The 22,420-nt window shown below is 41.5% G+C and overlaps 1 protein-coding gene across 3 annotated transcripts in view; it reads left to right on the forward strand.

Annotated features, from left to right (window-relative positions):
* Nucleotides 1-22,420, forward strand: part of GPC3 (glypican 3) — a 578,503-nt gene that overhangs the window by 53,864 nt on the left and 502,219 nt on the right. The window lies entirely within an intron of this gene.

The following is a 22,420-nucleotide window of genomic DNA, read 5'->3' on the forward strand; positions in this document are numbered from 1 at the left end:
GGAAATAGTAGAATCTCAGGATTGTTGTTGAAAATGAGCGTAAGACTATGACAATTTTTTACCATGTTTCTTGGTTTATAATAGGTGCTCAGTAAATGATCACCTTTGCTGTTATTCGCAGATAAATGCTAAGATTCTCCTTTGTTATCATAACTGTTCATAGCTCCTCCTTTATCCACTTGCAGAAATCTGGTTTTTGAGAATACTGACATAGAAAGGACTAAGGTGCTTACTTTTACGTAGAAGAAAAAAATCTGTCAGGTGGATGAGTACTGTAAACAAAATTGTAAAGAAATATCATTAACTGACTTAAGAGAATTTTTTAAATTAAATTTTTAGTGTGGGTTTAGAAATAAAAAATTATAAGGTTCCTAAGGAAGTATTCTATTTGTAAATGCAGGTTTGTATAGGTCAATGGGTTATTTATTCATTCCTTATTACTATGATCAATTGTAAGTAATAGAACAAATGTTATTTCGTGATATTTAAAAACTAAATTTTATTAGACAAATAAATATTCTGTTTTCATTAGGTCAAACAAACAAAAAGAAGGAAAAAACAGAGTATAAGCTGGCCCATGTTTTATACCTGGAGGATAGCAACTAATAAGATTTTGATATGTTATCTTACATGCTTTCATTCTGTATGTATATATACAGGGATGCATAGCTTACCATCCATTCAAACACTGTCAGATTGCATGTATGTCCATGGGCTCATAAGGATTTTTGTTTTTTATTTCAAGTAAAGAAACTCTCCTTTTGTACGTGATTTCCCCCTAGTATATTTTAAGACCTAAACCCAGACTCTCTTGCAGCGCTGGACCACAGGTGGGTTTCAGGCAGGTGAGGCAGAGGACATAACTCTGAGTGAACTCAAAGTCTCCGGTTTTGTCCTACAGGTAGACCGGTGGTGGGGTCTGCTGGGCCTGGGCTGCACCTGCTGCTCTAGCAAGCACAGACCCATGGACAGGCCTGGGCATGCTACACTCTTTCCCAGCTCACTTTCTTTTTCTCCCTCTCACTCCATTCCTGATGCTACCCTCTTAGCCGCTGCCACTTTGCAGCCCATTCCTTCAACCTCAGCCAGCAGCTGCAGCAACACCAGAAGTGGCAGCAATAATGACAAGGATGACTAGAAGCAGGCTCCCATAAGGTTTTAATACAGGCTTGGTGCAATGCTCAAATAATGCAATGTCCTGTTTCTTAGAGTGTACTATGGATGTTAGGTGACATATTACTTGTGAAAGGGTTTGTGTGTGTACATATATCTATATCTATATCTATATATGTTGTTATTGTTGTGAACTACTCCTGAGTTGGTTCCGACTCGTAGTGACACTGTATATCGTTTCCAAGGAGTTACTGGTGAATTTGAACCACGGACCTTGCAGCTCAAACTGACCTTGCAGTCCAGCGCATGCATTATCCTGCAGTGCCACACCAGGACTCTCTCTCTCTCTCATACACACACACACACACACACACACACACACACACACATAGATCTATACGTAAAATGGATTTACTGCTTTTTCATGGAGTACATTTTAGCTATTTTCTGTGTCAGTGGTTTATTTGTGTAATAGAAATTTTAGGGTCCACCTAGTATTTAGTCATATTGATGCCCCATATGTTATTAATCAATCACTCTATTCTTGGGTATTGAGGGTGTTTTCAGTGAATGACAGTAAGATAAATAATGTCTGTATAACTAAATATTGCTTCACATCTTTAATTATTTCCTTTGGATCAATTCCTAGAAGTGGAAATGCTGGGGCAAAGGTGATGCTGTTTTAAAAGTTTTCTAATATTTATTGCCTATTTTCTTTCCATAAGGTTTATACTTATTTTAACTTTGAATAGCAATGTATGAAGAATCATTTTGCCAATACGGGGTGTTATTATTTTCATAAATGTCCCAGTTTGAGCGAAAAAAAATAGCAGTGTTTGGTTACCAGTGATATTTTTTAGTCATTTGTCATTTTTTGTGTGTGTGTGTTTGTCTCCTGATTATCCTTTTGCCATTAAAAAAAAATTGTTTCTTTTTGTGATAGCCTTTGCTTATTGGTTTTTAAAGTTCTTTATATATTCAGAATGCTAAGCCATGTTTGCTGCATGTTATAAATTGCTTTACCTGATTTGCTTTTAAAGTTTTTATGGAGTTTATAAAACGTCAGTCAAAATAACAATATTTTCCTTTGGTTTTCAATATAGTCTTTGATTTTTTTTTTTTTGCATTGAGATTCTTTAGCATGAATCAAAGCTGTGTTTTATTTCCTGTTCTGACACTAGCTGGGTGAAAATGGGTAAGTAAGAAAGTTGTCAGAGTTTGTTATCTTGTGTGCAAGATGATGTTAGCGCCAGACCTGCCAACCTGTCAGAAGTTTTGAGGATCAAAAGAGGTAATGTATATGGAAATGATTGGAAACATTTACAGGGTTATTAGTGGTGGTGTTATTTAGTTGTCCCTCAGCAGTGACCGTTAGTCTGAATGAGTTCATGTTTTCTGAACTGATACCAGAATTGCCTTTCCTTCTCCCGGATCTGAGACTCAGTGGCCATGGGTAGCTAGAAAGGTGCTTGGAGAGGGGTGAAATGCTGCCTGCCACAGTCTCTTTGCCTAGAACGTGGATTCTGGGCATCCTTCCCACCTTCCCAGCTGGGAAACTGGGCCCTGAAACTGTTCTTTGATGTAGTTTGTGTGTTTACTCCCACATGCCCCAGCTCTTGAAGGGGTAGCTGAAGAAACCCATTCACAGAGGCCAAAGTGCCTGTTCCAGTCCAACAGAGTAGTGGGCGGGGAAAAACCCCAAAGCCTTCTGTCCACATTCCTAGTCCTTGGGGACTGGGAATGAAGTACGCTTTCTAGCAATTAACATTTGAAACGGATACACTGGCCTATCAGATAAGTCCATGGTTTAGCATGGTTTTGTGGTTGCATTCTGGAAAGAGTTGTTTATTGGGAAACTGGTTTTTTGTTTTTTTTAATTGCAAGATGACCGTGAGTCTCCCTCTCCAAATGCCAGATTAAAAAACAACAACACAACATAAAGGTAGGAAAAACAATTAAAGTATCTCATGCATCAAAGCAATCATTAGTGGAAAAAGAAAGTTATGTTCTTTTTGGCAATCCCTGCCAGATGGTTGAGATGGTTTATAGAGGAAGAAGGGGCTTTTAAGTGATGTACTTACTATTTCAAATATAACCTTTGAGGGCATTTGTATGCTCATATAATTGAAACTTTCTTGAAAGCCAGAGGCCACAAATACATGAACTCAACTAGGGCACTTAGGAGTCCTGGTGTGGCGCTGAACAATAACCATTAGTCTGCTGACTGCAGAGTCAGTTGTTCAAAACCCTCCAGCCATTCCTCAAAAACTGCTATGAGTCAGAACCAACTCGATGGAACTTAATGGCCACATCAGGTCACTTAATTGAGGGAGAAGCAAGGTTAACTGAAAGTCTCTTATGTGCTGGACTTGATTAATCATCTGATCAATAATCATATTGTTAGGTCTTCTTATCCCAGTTTTACAGATGGGGAAACTGAGATTCAGAAGCACTAAAGCAGCTTTTCGAAGGCCACGTAACCAGTAGGTGACAGAATTAGATTTCTATCTTCAAAGTCATGGTTCTTTTCGTTAAGCCACACACTGTCTTCTGTGAAGCTAGAAGATAAAAATAAGCTTTAATAACTCATGAAACAGATCACAGAGGGTTTTGAAAACTAGAAAGTGCTCTTAGGAATTTATACAGTAATGGAGAAATAAACAAAACACCCCAAGAATGGGCCCTCACTTTTATTTGGCAGAAGGCTTCAAATTCCATTGATGTGAAACAGTTCTCTGCAGGGACACACTAGAGTGAGTTAATTGTACCATGAGTATTCTATGGCAGCGTGGCAGCCTTTCCTATTGCCTCATAAAGAATTGCACACATTTAATTTCTTCCTGCCAAAGATTTAGACTTCTTTTCTCTGAGAAAGATCAGGGGAGATTGTCTGGTATTTACAGAATCCCATCCAGGCGTATCTGTTACAATGTTCACTTAGCAAAGTTTATTAGATTATTAGGGTTTTAAACCCTTGGGCTCTTTTGTTATTGAAATTTAAAAAAAGAAAAAGAAAAACCCAAACATCTTCAACAAATTTAAGTGGTCTAATTAGACCCTGGACTTGTCTTACAGGCATTTTAGAATTATGAAAATGATTTAAAGAGTATTTGCTTCCTGAGGAACTTACTGAGTTTGACAGGGATGAAAGGAGAACGATTATGTCTCTTTGGTGTCTTGAGTTCATGGGGACAGTGATATCAGTACTTATTCTACAGCACCACACCAGGACTCCCATAACCCTACAGTGCCACATGTTAACTAAGCCAAGAAAGAAAGAGAGGCCCTGTGTGTTATGACAAACTACTTACAGGAATAATTTTGCAAAAATGGGCACTGCAGAGTTACGGGAGTCCTGGTGTGGTGCTGTAGAAGGAAGAATTACTGAACTGTTCACTACATGCTTTGTGGTTCAAACCACCAGCTGCTGCTGCTCAGAACCCTATACATGGTTTCCAAGGAGCCGCTGCTGAGTTTGAACCCCTGACTAGGCAGTGAACATTCCAGTGCCTACTCGACAGCGCTACACCAGGACTTCTCTACTACTATGTTAGTGGCGATTGTGTGTCACTGAGTCAGTTCCGACTAAGTATAGGGTTTCTGAGGCTGTAAATCTTAATGGAAGCAGGAAGCCTCATCTTTCTCTCACAGAGCAACTGATAGATTTGAACTGCTGACCTTGCAGTTAGCAGCCCAGTTTATAATCCACTTAACTATCAGGGCTCATTCTACATGCTACAGTAGACACATTATGGAGACAGTAATAGAAATATTCAGTATATTTCACAGCAAAATAAAGTATAATTTGTATATGTTGCAATTTTCCTTGTGGGATTTCAATGTACTTTGCATGTGATTACTCAATTTCCAAACATTTCCAGTGGAAATTTGGTGACACATTTTGTTATATTCCCTAGTGTGTGAAGGGAAATCAGGGAGCTTTGAGATGGTGTACTGACTTGATTCAAACAAAAAGTAAGTAGTTCAGCTGATTATAAGATAAAGAAGCTAGACAAAAGCAGTCTAATTATGCTTACTCACTTTTGGAGTATGGGGTGGGATTTCTATTAATTCAAGCATTCAACATTTTGGAACATCCAACTTTGATTAAGAAACAGAAAGGACTATTTTTTAAAAAAGGAATGGAAGTGTCATTACACATGCCAACTTAAGCATTTTCTCCTATTCTATACTTGGCATCAGACTGGGTTTTTAACAAATGATTAAAGCTCAGATCTCAAGAGACTATGTTAGAAATGTCTCACGATGCAATGAGACCATAGTTGGACTTTTTTGTCTTATCTCGATGGCAGCCAGTTCTTGATGTGAAAACTGTCTTAGTGTAAAACTTTTGTGTGTACATTAAATACACAGGCAGTAAATGCTGAAATGGCAGAAGTGAACTCAAGGCAGGAGGTAAATATTTTGTAAAAATTAATGATGTACAGTGAACTCTCATTAACTCAGGTTCTGTTCATTTGAATATTGTTACAATTTGAGTTGTTTGACTGAAGTTTACTTTCATCCCATTTATGAAGAAAGGATCTGCTGAACAAATTGATCGTCTTTATAAGATTACAGGAAAGCGTGTTTCATTTTCTTGAAGGACTTGAGCGAGTCCATTAATTGGAACTGCTAATTACAAAGCATTTTGCTTATGAAAGCATACCTGATAGAACGTTTACTTGGAAACACTTTATTAGCAGTGAGTTTTGAGTTACTTCTAGGTATGGAAAAATAATAAAAAGGCAGTGTAGTGTTTAAGAGAATGGATTCCGGCATAAAATAGACTTGGGCTTCAGTCTTGCTAATTTGGGGACTCCACTTAACTCTCAGTTTCACTGTGGGATAAAGCACTGGACTGCAAGGTCGTTTTGAACCACCAGATCAGAGGTTCAAATTCACTAGCTGCTCCTTAGAAACCCTATAAAGGGTTGCTCTGAGTCGAAACCAACTTGACGGCACTTAACAACAACAACAACAAAAACTAAAACATATACACACACAAAACAACAAACTAAAACCCAAACTTGCTGCCATTGAGTAGATTTCATCTCATGTTGTTGTCAAGTGCCATCGAGTCGGTTCCGACTCATAGCGACCCAGTATAGGGTTTCCAAGGAGCAGCTGGTGAGCTTGAACCGCCAACCTCACAGTTCAAACCAACTTTACAGTCCAGCGCATTAACCCACAGCACCATGCCAGGATTCCTTCTCATAGCTACCCTAAAAGACTTGGATAATAATAGGTCCTAACCTGGTGTGTAGTGGTTACGAATCGGGCTGCTAATCTCAATGTCAGCAGTTTGAAACTACCAGCTGTTCTGCGGGAGAAAGTTGAGGCTTTCTACTCCCGTAAAGATTTACAGCCTTGGAAACCCTGTACAGGGTCGCTATGAATCTGAACCGACTCCACAGCACACAACAACCACCTGGTGCAGGGACTCCTAGTGTGGTGGCGCTGTTGGGTGAGTACAGGGCTGCTAACCACAAGTTCAACCTTTCAAAGCTACCAGCTGGACTGCTGACCCACAAGGACAGCAGTTTAAACCCACCAGCTGGATTTAAACTGAAACCCTCTACAAAGTCACTGTGAGTCCAAACCGACAGCACCCAACAACAACAACAACCTTATAGGAATAGATAGATGATAGAAGGCATGTAAACATAGGGCTGTTGTTGGTTTTAAATGCCTTCAATTCGATTCCGACTCACAGCCACCCTGTATATGATTTCTGAGGTTGTCAATATTTGCCGAAGCAGAAATTCTCATTTTTCTCCCCCGCAGAGTGACTGGTAGGTTCGAATCGCCAATCTTGTGATTCAAAGTCCAGAGCTTATCCTAAGTGTTCAATAAATGTTAGCTGATGTTTGTTTTTCTTCAAAAGTAGTTGCAAACCACGCTTCACTAATTTAGCTGATCCTTTCCTTCATCAATGCAGATTAACAAAGATGTTCCAGGAAGACGGATCCTATTTGCTGAGCTAGCTGTCCTTGGATTAGAATGAAGAGCCATTTGAGGACAGCAACTTAATAAATGAGCCTACCTGTTCTATTGGCCAAGCCTACACATGAAAAGGGGTCATCATTTGTGTTTAAAGCCTTTTCCCAGGATGGAAACACTAATTAAATAGGTTTTATGTTATATAAGCTTAGATGGCCATGAGTTAAAATTGTGAAATGATTATTTTTGCTGTTTGCCATCGAATTGGTTCCGACTCATGGTGGGTTTGAACCGCTGCCCTTGCTGTTCAAACTGACCTTGCAGTCCAGTGCTTATCCCACAGCACCGCACCACGATGGAGCCAAAAAAATTCCCAGAGTGTAAGTGTCTGACTATTTTCTTACAGCATTTCTATTATAGTTCATTTTTTGCTTTCCTAAGGAGCTCTGGTAGCGTAATGGTTACGAATCGGGCTGCTAATCTCAAGGTCGGCAGTTCGAAACTACCAGCTGTTCTGTAGGAGAAAATTGAGGCTTCTGTTCCCATAAAGATTTACAGCCTCGGAAACCCTGTGCAGGGTCGCTATGAGTCGGAGCCAGTTCCGTGGTACTTAACAACAACAACTGATCAAGACACTTTGCTATATAAATAATATGTTTACTGTTCCTTGGAAACCGTATACAGGGTTGCTATGAGTCGAAACCGACTCAGTGGCACTTTACAACAACATGAGAAGAAAAGTTAAACACTGGTAACTACCAAACAAAATAGGAAAATCACCCAGAATTCTCACACCAGAGAATGCAATATTTAGATATGGCGCCTTTCTAACGTTTTCTCTGCATGTGCAGCATTCCCCACCCCACATACCCTCCCACACACGTAGATCTAACACAAATGGAATCATGCTGTACACAATGAAAGCAGTGCTGTTGAAAAGCCCAATAATTTGCTTGTTTCTTTCTGTTATTTTCGGCTTAAAATGGGGTATTAATTTGTAACCACAAGAGGGAGTTGAACTGGAAACATTGTGTCTCATTTTGTAACTGGGATTTCTTCTCAGACCTCAGTTCCTATTGAGACCAATAGAAATTCAAGAGAGACAATATGGCTTAAGTGATCTTTATGGGACCATTATAATTGAGCATCGTAGTGTGTGTGTGCGTTTTCTCATATCTAAAATGTGAGGTTAGAGCCTGATTAAAAAAAAAAAAATTATTTCCATATCCTGGAAGAACCCTGGGCTCTGTGGATCACTTCCCAAAGAAGAGGGAAGAGCTGATGAATCTCGACTGTTTCTTTGGCACCAGATAGATCAAAGGCTGTAATTCTTAGTTCTATCAGACTGTTTGACTTTTGAAAGTGCTAAATTCTCCATTAGGAATACATGGGGAAGCTTGAGGTTATTTATCGTTATTTACACTTTCCATTCCTAACTCTCAGTGTCAAAGGCTCTGTCGACGTAACTGTGTCAATCAGGTTAGCTTTAATCAGTTTAGTGGCAGCTAAGTCACAAATATATCAAATAGCCTATCATAATGCAGGAGTCCTCGAAAGCCTGACTGAATTATTTATTTTGTTATGATGAAAATGTCTGGGCTTTATTGGGTTTTCTTTGAAGAACTTGATTCGGCTTGAAGTCTAGAAGATAAAAGATCAGTGATTGTCTCTCAGATTTGGATTCTGCCTTCCTTCAAGGCGTTTCATTTTTCACAAGCTGTTGTTAGCACTTTTAAATCAAGGTGAGAGAGCTGTGATATTTTTTATCCTAGGGGTTTCAGCATGTGTGAAAATCTTTTACCTCTGATTTCTCATCCCTCTTGTCATGTGGAAGCTGTGTGACCTTGAGCTAACCATTTAACCTGGCTGAACCCCGTTTTCTTCACCAGTAAAATGAGGATGATCCTAGTGTGGTTTAAATCTCAGAATTGTTAACAATCTCCGATAAAAGAAGTGTTCATATTATCATTAGGATGAGTGCTAGTACATAGGCCATTCCTGAAAAGTTACGTGGGAGCCGGTTTTGTATACAAACCTTTCTATCCTTTATTTAATAAACGAATATGCTACCACGGAAAATGGAAGGATTCAACAAAGTAACAATCATATTCAGCTGAAAGTAGAACAATTTTCAAGTAAAACACGAACACAGCAAATTACATTAAATACAGTGCTAAAAACATAGCTCCAGAAACTCTCAGAAGGGACATAATTTACCTTACTTTTAAAATGCTTAGGGTCTTTTGAATAATATTAGTCCATGTAACTGTTTCTACAACATCCCTCCACTGCCATACACACACACACACACACACACACACACTTCTTTCAGACATCTTTACTACAGACAGTGAAAGTAGAGTAAGAAATGTTCCTTTGGACTTACAATGAAGTTGTATACTTTCTCAAAGAATCACTTTTCTTTTCTGGTGAGCTAGTCAGAGACCATGTTTACTAGCATAGCAGGAAAGAAAAAGAGATGAATACCTAGCAAAACAAATACCAAAGCAAAACGCAAAGGAAATCAGATAAGCATGAGACCTAGTAGGGAGAAACTGTTTCAGGTTTATGGATGGAATGATCTCATGCTTAAATGGAGTCATGGCTAATTCATTTTCATGTGTGAAAGCAAATTTGCATGGATGGAACATGTACTGAAAGTGACATTTATTGAAAAATGAAGAGAGAGGTGGTTTGTTTTTGAGGTGACTGAAGCTGTGACCCAAGGAATGGTTTTTCCAGAACCTTGGAGAAGCTCTGGCCTTGGAATCATGGAATCACTTCACTCAGGTTTAAGTTCCAACCTGGTCATTTATCTTCTAGCTATAGGAGCAGAGGCAAGCCACCTGGGCCTCTCCTTTCCCAGACCTACAAATTAGGCTAGGTCCCATGTTCTAATAGTCTGATCCATACCCACCTTACCAAACTAGGATGATTGTCCCTTGAGGATGGGGAATGGTTATCTGACCTTTTCTCTGGACAGAAAGCATCTCAGGAGTCTGTTTTGAATCCATCTCTGCATATCTGTCTCCAAGCTCAGTGTTGGTTGGTACATAAACACAGTAGAATTTCAGCAGATGCTTGTGTGTGTGTGTGGTGCGGAGGGATAAAGTACTTGACCGCAAGGTCTGTTTGAACCACAAGGTTGGTGGTTCAAACTCACCAGCCGCTTCTTGGAAACCCTATACAGGGTCCTTATGAGTCAGAAATGACTTTATGGCACTTAACAACAAAAACAAACCTGAAGATTTTCATCTATAATATGAAGCTACTGCATGTTCAATCTATATTAGTTTTGAGACTATAAGTCAGCACTACTTATGGAAGGGGTTATTACAAATCAGGGTTGTTTGCAAATGAGTGAATTCGGACTCACAGTGTCTCTAGAGGACAGAGTACAACAGCTCCATAGGGTTCCCAAGGCTGTAAAGCTTTCTAGAAGGAGAAGATTGTCACATTTTTCTCTTGTGAAGTGACTGGTGGGTTCCAACCATTGTGCCACCAGGACTCTCTAATTAAAGTGTAGGGCTCTCTTTCTAATGGAGTTGGTCAAATTGCTTAACCTTTCTGAACTGCAGTTCTCTTGTCTGTCCAACGAGGGGAGTAGACTAGAGTATGGGTTCTGAATTGGGGTACATGGATGAATTGCAGTAGGTCTTTGAAACTCCTAAAACTGTATGTAAATTTAGGTTTTTGTGACTTTTTTCTTGAAGTAAGAGTACAGAACTTCAATCAGATTCTATGCCTCTGCTGTAATAGAAATACCGCAAGGCAGTGGCTCTAACAAAAGTTTGTTTTCTTACAATTTAGGAGGCTGGAAGTCCAATTTCAGGGTGCCAGCTCTAGCAGGATCCTGGTGTGACGCTGTAGAATAAGCAATGGGCCGCAAGGTCAGTCTGAACTGCAAGGTCGGCAGTTCAAGTTCACCAGCTGCTTCTCTGAAACCCTGTACAGACAGGGTCACTATGAGTCAGAACAGACTCAAGGGCACTTAACAACAAGTTTATGAGGGAGGACTCTGGAGGAAGGTCTTTATCTCTTTGAGCTTCTGTTCTTGGGCCATCTTCATATGGCTGGCCATAAGCCTTCCCCCCATCTCTGAGTCTTGTTTGATTTCTTTTTATATCTCAAAGGAGTTTGGTGCAAGACAAATCCTGCACTAATCTTGTTTCATTAACTTCACAAACACAACCCATTCCCCAAATCAATAATAACCATAGGCGTTTTCTTATTTTTGTTAAGTGCTGTGGAGTCAGTTCCAACTCACAGCGACCCTGTATAGGGATTTCGAGGCTGTAAATCTTTGTGGGAGCAGAAAGCTTCATCTTTCTCCTATGGAGTGGCTGGTGGGCTCAAACTGCTGACCTCGTGGCTACATGTCCAGCGCTTATCCTATTGTTCTTGTAAAGTGTCCTTGAGTCCATTCTGTTTGATGGAGATCCTATTTTCCTGCTTCCAAGGAGTGGCTGGTGGGTTTAAATCCCATCCTTTTGGTTAGCAGTCCAGTTCTTATTGTACAGCGCCACACCAGGTTAAAATTTGCAGTACATATTTTGGGGGACATGATTCAATCCATAAGAGTCCCCAAATGGTGAATAACACAGTGTGTTGAGCAAATAATCTGAGAAGCTGGGTTCTATGAAGAAAAACGTGGCATCAGGATTGGAGGAAGACTCATTAACAATCTGCAATATGCAGATGATACAACCTTGCTTGGTAGCGTAGTGGTTACGAATCGGGCTGCAAACCTTAAGGTCAGTGGTTCGAAACTACCAGCCGCTCCGCGGGAGAAAGATGAGGCTTTCTACTCCCGTAAAGATTTACACCCTCGGAAACCCTGTACAGGGTCGCTATGGGTCGGACCCGACTCGATGGCACTTAACAACAACAACAACAACAACCTTGCTTGCTGAAAATGAAGAGACTTAAAATGCTTACTGTTGAAGATCAAAGAGCACAGCCTTCAGTATGGATTACATCTCAATGTAAAGAAAACAAAAATCCTCACCACTGGACCAATAAACAACATTCTTATCAATGGAGAAAAGATTGAAGTTGTCAAGGACTTCATTCTTCTTGGATCAGCTATCAACACTCAAGAAATCAAACGACGTATTGCATTAGGCAAGTGTTGAAGAGGAAAGATGTCATCTTGAAGACTAAGGTGTACCTGACCCAAGCCATGGCACCTAACAACAAGAATAACAGCATCTAATCTCAAACTCCATTCAGCTATTAGCTAAAATCTTTGAAAAGTCCTAGTCTGAACAAATAGATTCACATTTATGACAATTGTTGTTGTTGTTGTTACATGCCGTTGAGTCGGTTCCGACCCATAGCGACCCTGTACAGGGTTTCCGAGGGTGTAAATCCTTACGGGAGTAGAAAGCCTCATCTTTCTCCCGCGGAGCAGCTGGTAGTTTCGAACCGCTGACCTTTAGGTTCGCAGCCCGATTCATAACCACTACGCTACCAGAGATGGACTCAAATAAGTACGCTCAGTTATTTTAACAGCACTTAAGGAGCTCTGGTAGCATAGTGATTACGAATCGGGCTGTGAACCTTAAGGTCAGCAGTTCGAAACTACCAGCAGCTCCATGGGAGAAAGATGAGGCTTTCTCCTCCCGTGAAGATTTACAGCCTTGGAAACCCTGTATAGGGTTGCTATGGGTGGAACTGACTCGAGGGCACATAACAACAACAACCAAGACAGGATTGCCCATTTTAATAATATTCATTTGATGACTATTGCTGGCATATTCTGCTACCACTAAGATGTCCTTTTGGCTTGAGAGAAGACTTCCCATTTGGGGATGTTGCTCCCCTCCCCTCAGTTTTCAAAGGTAATGATGACGTGCTCACCTATGTTGTTTTTAAGAAGGGCTGGTTTTTGGCTTGCGGAATTAGAAGCTTTTCCAGATGTTTGTCAACTAAGTATAATAAATAACCTTTAAGAAATCAAACAGGTGAAGTGATAGCTTAGGAGAAGCATTAGAGGAACAGCCCATTAGAAGCCCATCTGTGTTCATTCTGATGATAATGAGACTACTGTTACCATTTAGTTCTCTCAGGAAGTGAATCAGTTAAAATCCCAGCATGGATAAAAATAGTAAGGTTGATTCCCTTAGTTATAGACACTGAGCTTCTCTTTTAATGAAGAGGGGAGGGACTATAGTTAGTAGATTAAGAAATATAGGCCAGTTTGATAGTGGGTAGTGTTCCTCTAGTTTGTTATAGAATTTTATTCATTGCTGACAATAGGGAGGAGCTCCTCTTAGTCTTTCGAAGGAGAGCATCGTCCCACCAGTCACTTAGAGCGGTATAGTGAAAAGAACCACTGATCAGGAGGAGGCAGGAGATAGGGTTGATATTCACTAGTGTTGTTGTTGTTACATGCCCTCGAGTCAATTCTGTCAATTCTGACCCATAGTGGCCCTGTATAGGGTTTCCAAGGAGCAGCTGGTGAACTTGAACCACCAACCTTGCAGTTCAAATGACTTTGTAGTCTGACATATTAGCCCACAGCGCCATACCAGGTACTGAAGCCTCCAGCAAATCCCCCCGCCCCACCCCATGCCTCACTGATGCTGTGCCTCTTGGGCTAGCTGTCATCAGAGGCTCCTTTCTAAGGCTATCATAATTAGTAGGAATGTTAGTATTCTAGCAAAAATTTCCATGTATTGTCTACTACTAGCTGAGCTTCTAATCTCAAGGTCAGCAGTTCAAATCTATCAGCCACTCCACAGGAGAAAGATGATGCTTCTTGCTCCCGTAAAGATTTTACAGCTTCTGTAACTCAAAAAAGGTCACTATGAACCAGAACTGGCTCCATGGCACATAACCACCACCACCACCACCATGGATAGGACTTCTGGATCAGTACTGGACTTCGAACCACAAGGTTGACAGTTCAAACCTACCAGCTATTCCTCGGAAACCCTATACATGAGTCTATGAGTCAGAATTGACTTGGTGGCACTTAACAACAACAACCACAGCATACTCATATGAAGTCCTGTTGTGGAGCTGTAGGATAAGCAATGGATTGCTTGTTTTACAACCTTGCATGGTTTGTAGTTCAAACGCACCCGCCAATGCTTATTGTACAGTGCCACCCCAGGATTCCGCAGTCAGAGGTACTCATTGAATTGATATGCATAATGAACCTGACCTGAGATGCACAAGATATTATGTGACACAGAGGAGGGCAGCCTAATCCAGAGAGGGTAGCTGAATCCAGAGAGGGTAAGGGTGGAAGTCAGTTAGAACGTACACAAACTTCCAGGCAGGAGCTGAAGGTTGAAATCAGGCTGTAAGGATGGAGAAAAGATATGACCATCAGGTCTTAGTGACTGACTGGCTGTGGGAGAAGAAATCGAGGAGTGAGCAGTGCTTATCCTACCTGAACACGTTTGCTTACCCTCTCTGAACTTCATTTTCCCTTATTCTTAAAATGGAGACAATACCAGCCACCTGACAGGATTATGAAAGCCCTGAGTGGTACAAAAGGTTAATGTGTTCAGCTGCTAACTAAAAAGTTGGAGATCAAGTTCACTCAGAGATACGTGGAAAGAAAGACTTTGCAGTCCATTCCCCAAAATCAGCCAAAGAAAACCCTATGGAGCATGGGTCTACTTTGACTGGAACGGGTTTGCCATGAGTCAGAATGAAGTCCATGGCAACAGGTTTGGTTTCATATGACTATGGTGACGATTTCCAAACCCAAAGCGTAGTGGCATGTGCTGTTGCTGTTACATGCTGATGAGTCGGTTCTGGACTGCTAACTAACTGCAAGGTTGGTGGTTGAAACTCACCAGCCGCTCTTCGGAAACTCTCTACAGAGTCACTATGAGTCATAACTGACTCGACGGCAGTGACCACCAGTACCACCTATTGCTACTAACTGAAAGATTGGCAGTTTGAATCTACCCAGAGGTGCTATGGAAGAAACAGCCCTTGAAAACCCTGTGAAATCCAGCTCTATTTGGAAACCCATGGGGTCAGAAGTGACTTGATGACAACTGTTTTTTATTGTTGTTTGAAAAATTAGGCCCTGAGTAGTTTTCCTTGAGTCCTCACAATAACGCTGTGAAGGAGGACCCATTTTACAGATATTCCATGGCAGAGCTGCAGTCTGAAACCTCCAGACTCTTGTACTTGGAACTCTGTACTGTCTTTTGCCTCAAGTTCTTGGAAAAGACTTCCATGGCTCTTTCCTAAAAAATAGCTGGATTCCGAAAAGTCCAAACTAACTGAATCTTTTCTCAGGTATTTTGGATACACTTTAGGTCCTAAAAGTGACCCTGGGTACAAACAGTTTTACTCCCATGAGACATACGATTCCTGTTTTTCAAATAAAAAAACTAAAGATGGAGCGATATGAAGTGTACTTGTGAAAGGCAGGGCTTTCAACCTGAGTCCTAATGACATTAGGCTGGATAACCCTGTGCTTTTTAAGGCTGCCCTGTGCTTTATCAGCTGTTTACCAGAATCTCTGGCCTGTAGCCAATAGATGCCCGTAGCACCCCTGCCCCTATATTTGAAAACCAAAAATTTCTCCAGACACTGTCAAATGTCCCCAGGGCAATAAAATTACTCTTCAATGAAAAGAGTTGGCCTAAAGTCTCATGCTGATAACTGATAGTTCGCAAACTCGCCTTCTAAGTCTTCTTCCAGATCTCTCTGTTGGCGCCTGTTCTCATTCTGATGAGAAAAGCTGATGTTCCTGAGGTACTTTTACGTGTAAACCTTTCTTTCATGAAGGACTGTACTCTTTTTATAGTAAGGCAATTGTTTGATGAGTAGCCAAAGGAGGGGGGGCGCTCATGAGAGATTTTACAGGGTGAGGGTGGAGGTGGCATTTTTTATTGTTCTTGTTGTTAGATGCCATAGAGTAAGTTCTAACTCACAGCAATCCTTGAGTCCTGGTGTGGCAATGTAGGAGAATGCGCTGGACCGCAAGGTCAATTTGAACCGCAAAGTTGGCCCTTCAAACCCACCAACCACTCCTCAGAAACCCTATACGGGGTTGCTATGAGTCGGAACTGACTCCATGGCAGTTAGCAGCAACAGCAGCAAGGAACCCTGATGACACTTAAGATGTGGACTCGTAACCACAAGGTTGGCAGAGAAAGATGAGGCTTTCTGCTCCCTTAAAGATTTACAGCCTCGGAAACCCTCTACAGGCCTGTCATGAGTAGGAATTGACACAATGGCAATGAGTTTGGTTGGGGTTTAGCAGCTCCATGGGAGAAAGATCTAGCGATCTGCTCATGTACAAAGTCCTATCGGGCAGTTCTGCTCTGTAGCACATGGAGTCTCTATGAGTTAGAATTGACTTGAAGGCATGTAGCACACACACTTGAAGAAGGCGGGCAGTGATGGCTTGGTAGTCGAATTCTCATCTTCCATGCAGGAGGTCCACATTCAATTCCCATCGAAGGCATCTCATGCATAGTTACTGTCTCTGTCAGTGGAAGCCTATATGCTACTACAAGGGGGATTTCAAAAACTTCACTGAAAAATGAATGGAATTTTTCCACCAACTCTTTGAAGACCCCTACTATGATGTTGTAGTGCTGTAGATCAGCACTGGACCCACAAGCTTGGTGGTTCAAACCCATCAGGTGCTCCTCGGAAAGTCTATACAGGGTGGCTATGAGTTAGAACCGACTCAACGTCACTTAACAACAACAGCAATCGATGATATTGAATGAGTTTCAGAGGAGCCTCCAGACTAAGAGACTAGGAAGAGAGTCCTGGTGATCTACTTTGAAAGCAGCCTAGGAAAATGCTATGGATCACAATGATCTGGTTTGCAACGTCTCAGGGTGGTACAGGACCAGGTAGTATTTCATTGTGTTGTCTGTGGAGTAGGCTCAAAAGGAGCTAACAATAACAACCATGTAAAAGATATAACCCAGAAAATCTAGAAATAGAATAAGAAGTGAACGTTCCCTTTTCACCAAACCCTTCTCTCTTTCTTACTGCCTTTACCAGATGCAAACACTATAGTTTGATGTGTGTATCAGACACACATTCATAGTGGTTTTTTTTTTTTTTACATAAATTTAATTGGATCAAAACAGTGTTTGGAAACATATCTCTTTGTTACTTAACAGTGTATCATTGGCATCTTTTGAAATATGTGCTCATACAATTGTGAGGATGGCACAGAACCTGGCATTGTTTTATTCTGTTGTGCATAGGGTCCCCATGACTCAGAACCAACTCAAGGGTACCTAATGACAACAACAACAACACTTATTTAATGCAATGGCTGCTAACCGAAATGCTAGAGATTCAAACCCACCCAGTGGTTCTGTGGGGAAACAAAGGCACCCAAGAACAATAGACCTTGCTCTTTGGAAAAAACAAAAACTCCAAAATCGGCTGTATTATGTGTTCTTTAAAACATATTTTCATGATATACAGAGTGTTAGAGTGGAGATCCTCACTTATAGCTTGCCATGTGATCAGGCTGTGTCTGGAGCAGAACCCACTAGAAGTTGGGATGTTGGTTTCAAGGGGCCACTGGCCAACATCTTGTTCTCTGCTGTCTACAAATATGTGGAAAGAGCCAGTATTCTCCATTGCTCACTTGTTGTTGAAGTGCCATTGAGTCGGTTTTGACTCATAGTGACCTTGTATAGGGTTTCCAAGGAGTGGCTGGTGAGTTTGAACCGCCAACCCTGCTGTTCAAACTGACCTTACGGTCCAGTGCTTATCGTATAACACCACTACAGAGCCACTACAGCTCACTGGGGCACCCCAAAATTGATTCCTCCAGAGAAGCAGTCTGTCTAAGGAATTGTGTTCTCTGTTTTGGCATGACAGAGGCCAGAGAATAGCAAATTCTCCTTCCAGTCCTGTTCTGCTGCCTCAGGCAACATACTTAAATATTACTGTCTTACTGGAGTCCTGGTATGGTGCTGTGGGTTCATGCGCCAGATTGCAAATCCATTTGAACTGCAAGGTCGGTGGTTCAAGCTCCCCAGCTGCTCCTCAGAAACCCTATACAGGGTCGCTATGGGTCAGAATTGACTTAACAACAACTGCAGCCTTGGACTCCTGGTGTGGCGCTGTAAGATCAGCACTGGACTGTGAACCACAGGGTCAGCGGTTCAAACTCACCAGCCGCTCCTCAGAAACCATAGATACGGGTTGCTATGAGTTGGAAGCCACTCGACTGCAACCTTGAAAGTGGAGTTTCTTTTTTGGTTAGTTATCTCAAAACTTTATTTTCTGTTATTTTTGGCCATTCAGCAACCATTTTAGTGAGCACCTACTGAATTCTGCCAGGCACTGCTGAGCATGTTCAGACAGGCATATGGTAGGTAGTCTTCAATTGCATTCCTCACAAATGTAGGTCAGCTTGTCTGCAAGCATGATGTCTCTCTGTTATTTTTATGTGAAACAGTTTGCTTTGTTTTAGATTCCCTGTCAATTCTATTTCACAAATAATCCTCTTAAAGTAGGTGAGTTCCTTGTTTGCTTTTTTGTCCCTCTCCATATAAATCACTCTATAGAAAAATTGTGGAATTGTGTTTTCACAGAAGGCAGGGAAATAAGTTGTTTACACATCACCATTTGACTCCCTTCACTCTGTCCTCCTTACAAACATCATAGCCACCCAAGTGCAGTTTATTTAAACTCCCCAGCCATCCATGCAAACAAGACCCCCACAGCTAAGGACTTTGGGGGAAGAAAGGAATGGAATTGTCTGCTACTTCCCTGTTCTCTCTACTGGGTGCAGAATATTTCCTTTCATGTGTTAATTTGCTACCCTGGGGCTTGGCTGTAGTTTTGTGTCCTTTTCCAGTTCAGAGGCCTGTACAACATACTCTGAACAAGTGATCATTCTGCCTTAGAGGGAAAACCTTCGCTAATGAACAATTCACCCACTTAAAGAGGCAACCAACTCATTTAATTTTTGGTCGAATTTAATTGCTAGTTCTTCTGTTTATTGGTCCCAAATCAGTCTCCTTAGAACTTTTACTAAACTGGTTGCTATACTGGATCAACTTCTACTGGGTGGATAGCCTCCTAAACTGTGGTACCCAGAATTGTCTAGTACATAGTCCATGGTAGGGAACACTTCTTGTAGTCTACATACGATGCTTTCATCAAGGCAGCCTATTGGAGACACTTACTGTCAAATCATGAAACATTACAGTCAAGCAGTATGGTTGAGGTTTTGGTCTTCTGTGACCCTTTGGAAGTTGGAGCCAGAATTCTAGTTCGTGAAACAAAACACTAGAGCTTAAAAGTGGGGTGGCTGGTTCCTTGCAATTTCATACAATATGTAAATTTGATCACAGTGTGCCATTTGTTCTCTCTTGGTACTATGAGTCAGAACTGTCATGATGGTAGTGGGTTTTGACTGGGTTTGGGTACACTGATTAAGTTTACAAATTCCATGAAGCTGGAAAGAGAAGCCATGGATAAAAAGACTGAGCAGAGTTGATCCCTTCAGTGTTCCATTAGAAATTTTATTTTAGATGGAAGTGTATCTGTTAACTAGCACCTTTGGATGCTTGTTTTGGTAGGTGCCATTAAGTGGGTTACAATTCATAGTGACCCTGTATAAGGAAGCACTGGCTGGTTCTGCCCCACTGTTGCAGCCACTGTGTCAGGCCATCTCACTGTGGGTCTTCCTCTTTTTCACTGACCCCGGATTTAACAAGCATGATGTCCTTCTCCTAGGGAGTGGTCCTTCTTGGCAGCATGTCCAGAATACATGACATGAAGTCTTAAAACAGCCAGTGTTTTTTGTTTTTTCTTTTCTTCACCTCATTAAGTAGTCTGTCTTGGACATGACTGTTGAGTTTTGTCTAAGGCTCTCCTGAAATCCAGAAGCAATATGGTCCCTCCCATCATAAGAGAAAATGGTTTACTGTTCAAAAACGATGCCAGCATCTTGTGCTTGCCTCATCCTTTTAAAAATGCTCATGAAACTTCTGCTTGATGATGTTCTGAAATCTTGCTTGGGACTGATGTTTGATTGCCTTCCCCATTAAAGGACACTGGAGGCAGACAAAATTGGGTTCTGCCCATCACGTTGTACCACACCACTGTTGATGCCATAGTCCACTCCCTGTCTGTCACCCATTTCTCTTCCCCTCAAAACATTGCCGTCACTTTTCCTAGGTAAGGGTGCCTTGCTGTGGTAATGAGCACTAACAGGTTTTCCATAGTGAATAATCTATTTGTTTTGTGATAAGAACCTAAGCAGAAACATGTGATTAGAAGATTGGTGATGTTGAACATTGCAGTGTTCTCTCAAACAGGTGACTGTCCATTTAGACTCCATGCATGGCTTTCTGCCAGTTTCTTGGGGGTGATTTCAAGCCACATTGATTGGCTAATTGCTTGTGGTCATCCAGCTTTTCAGTGGCCTGTGTAGCATCCCTGAAGGTAATTAGCACTTCCAGACCTGGGGGGCAAATTGGAGTTATTCATGGCCATGGTTTCTGGAGTGGGGGCAGGGGCTGCACTTGGATTCTACTTAGGAGTGAATCATTTTTACTTCCGAATGATTACTGAGGGTGGATGTGTTTCTTTAACAATTTTTAAAATTCCATTATGGAGTCACTTGATATATGATTGCTTTCTAGAGTCATGTAAAGTGGCCAATTGGATTCTATTTATTGTGTGATCAACTCGTTGGTAGGAAATAGCTTCAAAAGTGTTGAACGTTTCTGAAAAGTGGAAAGAAATTCAATGGCAGTCTTGCACTGTAGCCACACATAGTGGAATATTTTTCAGCCAGATGTTATGCTAAGTAGTGTAGTATACATTTTCCATTAAAAAGAAAAGAAATCCAAAAGTTCCTCATATGGAAATACCATTGAAAAACCAAACATTGGAATCTGAGAATAATTCCCAAATTTTGGATGATTGGAACTTCCAGATGATTGACAGGAGAGAAAATGACCAAATACAGCACTTCAGATTTTTGCCATTTCCCCCAGAAACCTGGCATTTGTCATTGTCAATCAACCTTGAAATTCTACCTGTGGGCTTGGAGGAAGATGCTGAGCCATCTGCTTATTTTGTAATTCAATGGGAGCTGATGTTATCATCCTTGGAAGATCCAGCTGTTGTGTTCCAGTTGTTCCCAGGCTGTTCCGGGTGGTCGTCCAGTCCTTTGACCTGCTAGATGGAGTGTGCAGCCTTCCTGCTAGAGATTCATTCACTTCTTCCTCTTTGTCTTTAGTTCCCAGCCTTGACTTAGACTGGAATTCAGGGAAGGCTAGAGGGGACAGACAAGCCCTGCCCTCTATTTGGAGGGTTGAGTTCTAGATAGGAAGTTATTTGGGTAATCATCCAAATTCTTGCTTTAGGGCATTTCATAAATGGGAGAGCAGTGTCTAGGATCCTCCAACCCTTTCCTGATCAGAACTCGCAGACTGCGTTCTCAACTTCTTGTTTTTAGCCTTTAACTTGCTTGTTTATTCTCAGCTTGTCTCCTCCCCTCCCTGACTAAATGGGTTATATCTTTGTTGTTGTTGTTAAGTGCTGTCAAGTCAGTTCTGACTCATAGTGACCTTTGTATAGGGTTTCCAAGGAGCAACTGGTGGGTTTGAACTGCTGGCCTTGTGGTTCGCAGCCCAGTGCTGATCCTATAGCACCACACCAGGAGTCCTGTGGTCTTACTGATGGTGGTGGTGGTGCTGTGCCATGGAGTCAGTTCCGACTCGTAGTGAGTACAGGGTTTCCAAGATTGTAAATCTTTACGGGAGCAAGAAGTCTCATCTTTCTCCCACGGAACAACTGGTAGTTTCAAACTGTTGACCTTGAGGTTAGCTGCCCAATTCATAACCGCTATGCTACCAGAGCTCCTTTTGGTTCATATTAGGTTTCTAAAAAGATTGCTCTTTGCTGGGAAATGATGTCCCTGGAATGGGGTGTGTGTGTGTGTTGAGTAAGGTGGGTTGGAAGTGGAGTGGAGTGTAAGTCATCTTTTCTGAAGTCTGTTTTTAGACTCCCTTCTAAAACTGGAAGGAACCCTAGTGGTACAGTGAGTTAAGTGTTGGTCTAACAGAAAGGCCAATGGTTTGAACCCACCCGTGGCTCCTCCGGAGAAAGCTGGGGCAGCCGACTTCCATAAACATGACTTCTTTGGAAACCTTATGGGGAAGTTTTACTATGTCCTGTAGGGACACTATGAGTCCAAATCGACTTGACAGCCGTAGGTGTCTAACACTGGGTTCAAATTGTAGTCTCTTAGGCCGGAGTCTACCTCTTAGAGTTTTGTAAATGGAAATAATAGAAGAATCTACCTCACATTGAGTTGCACTGAGGTAAGTGAATAAACCCATGTGAGGATTGCAAAATGGTCCAACCTCTCTGGAAAGCAATA

This window comes from Chrysochloris asiatica, unplaced genomic scaffold, assembly GCF_000296735.1.
Source record: "Chrysochloris asiatica unplaced genomic scaffold, ChrAsi1.0 scaffold00051, whole genome shotgun sequence".
Lineage (NCBI taxonomy): Eukaryota > Metazoa > Chordata > Mammalia > Afrosoricida > Chrysochloridae > Chrysochloris > Chrysochloris asiatica.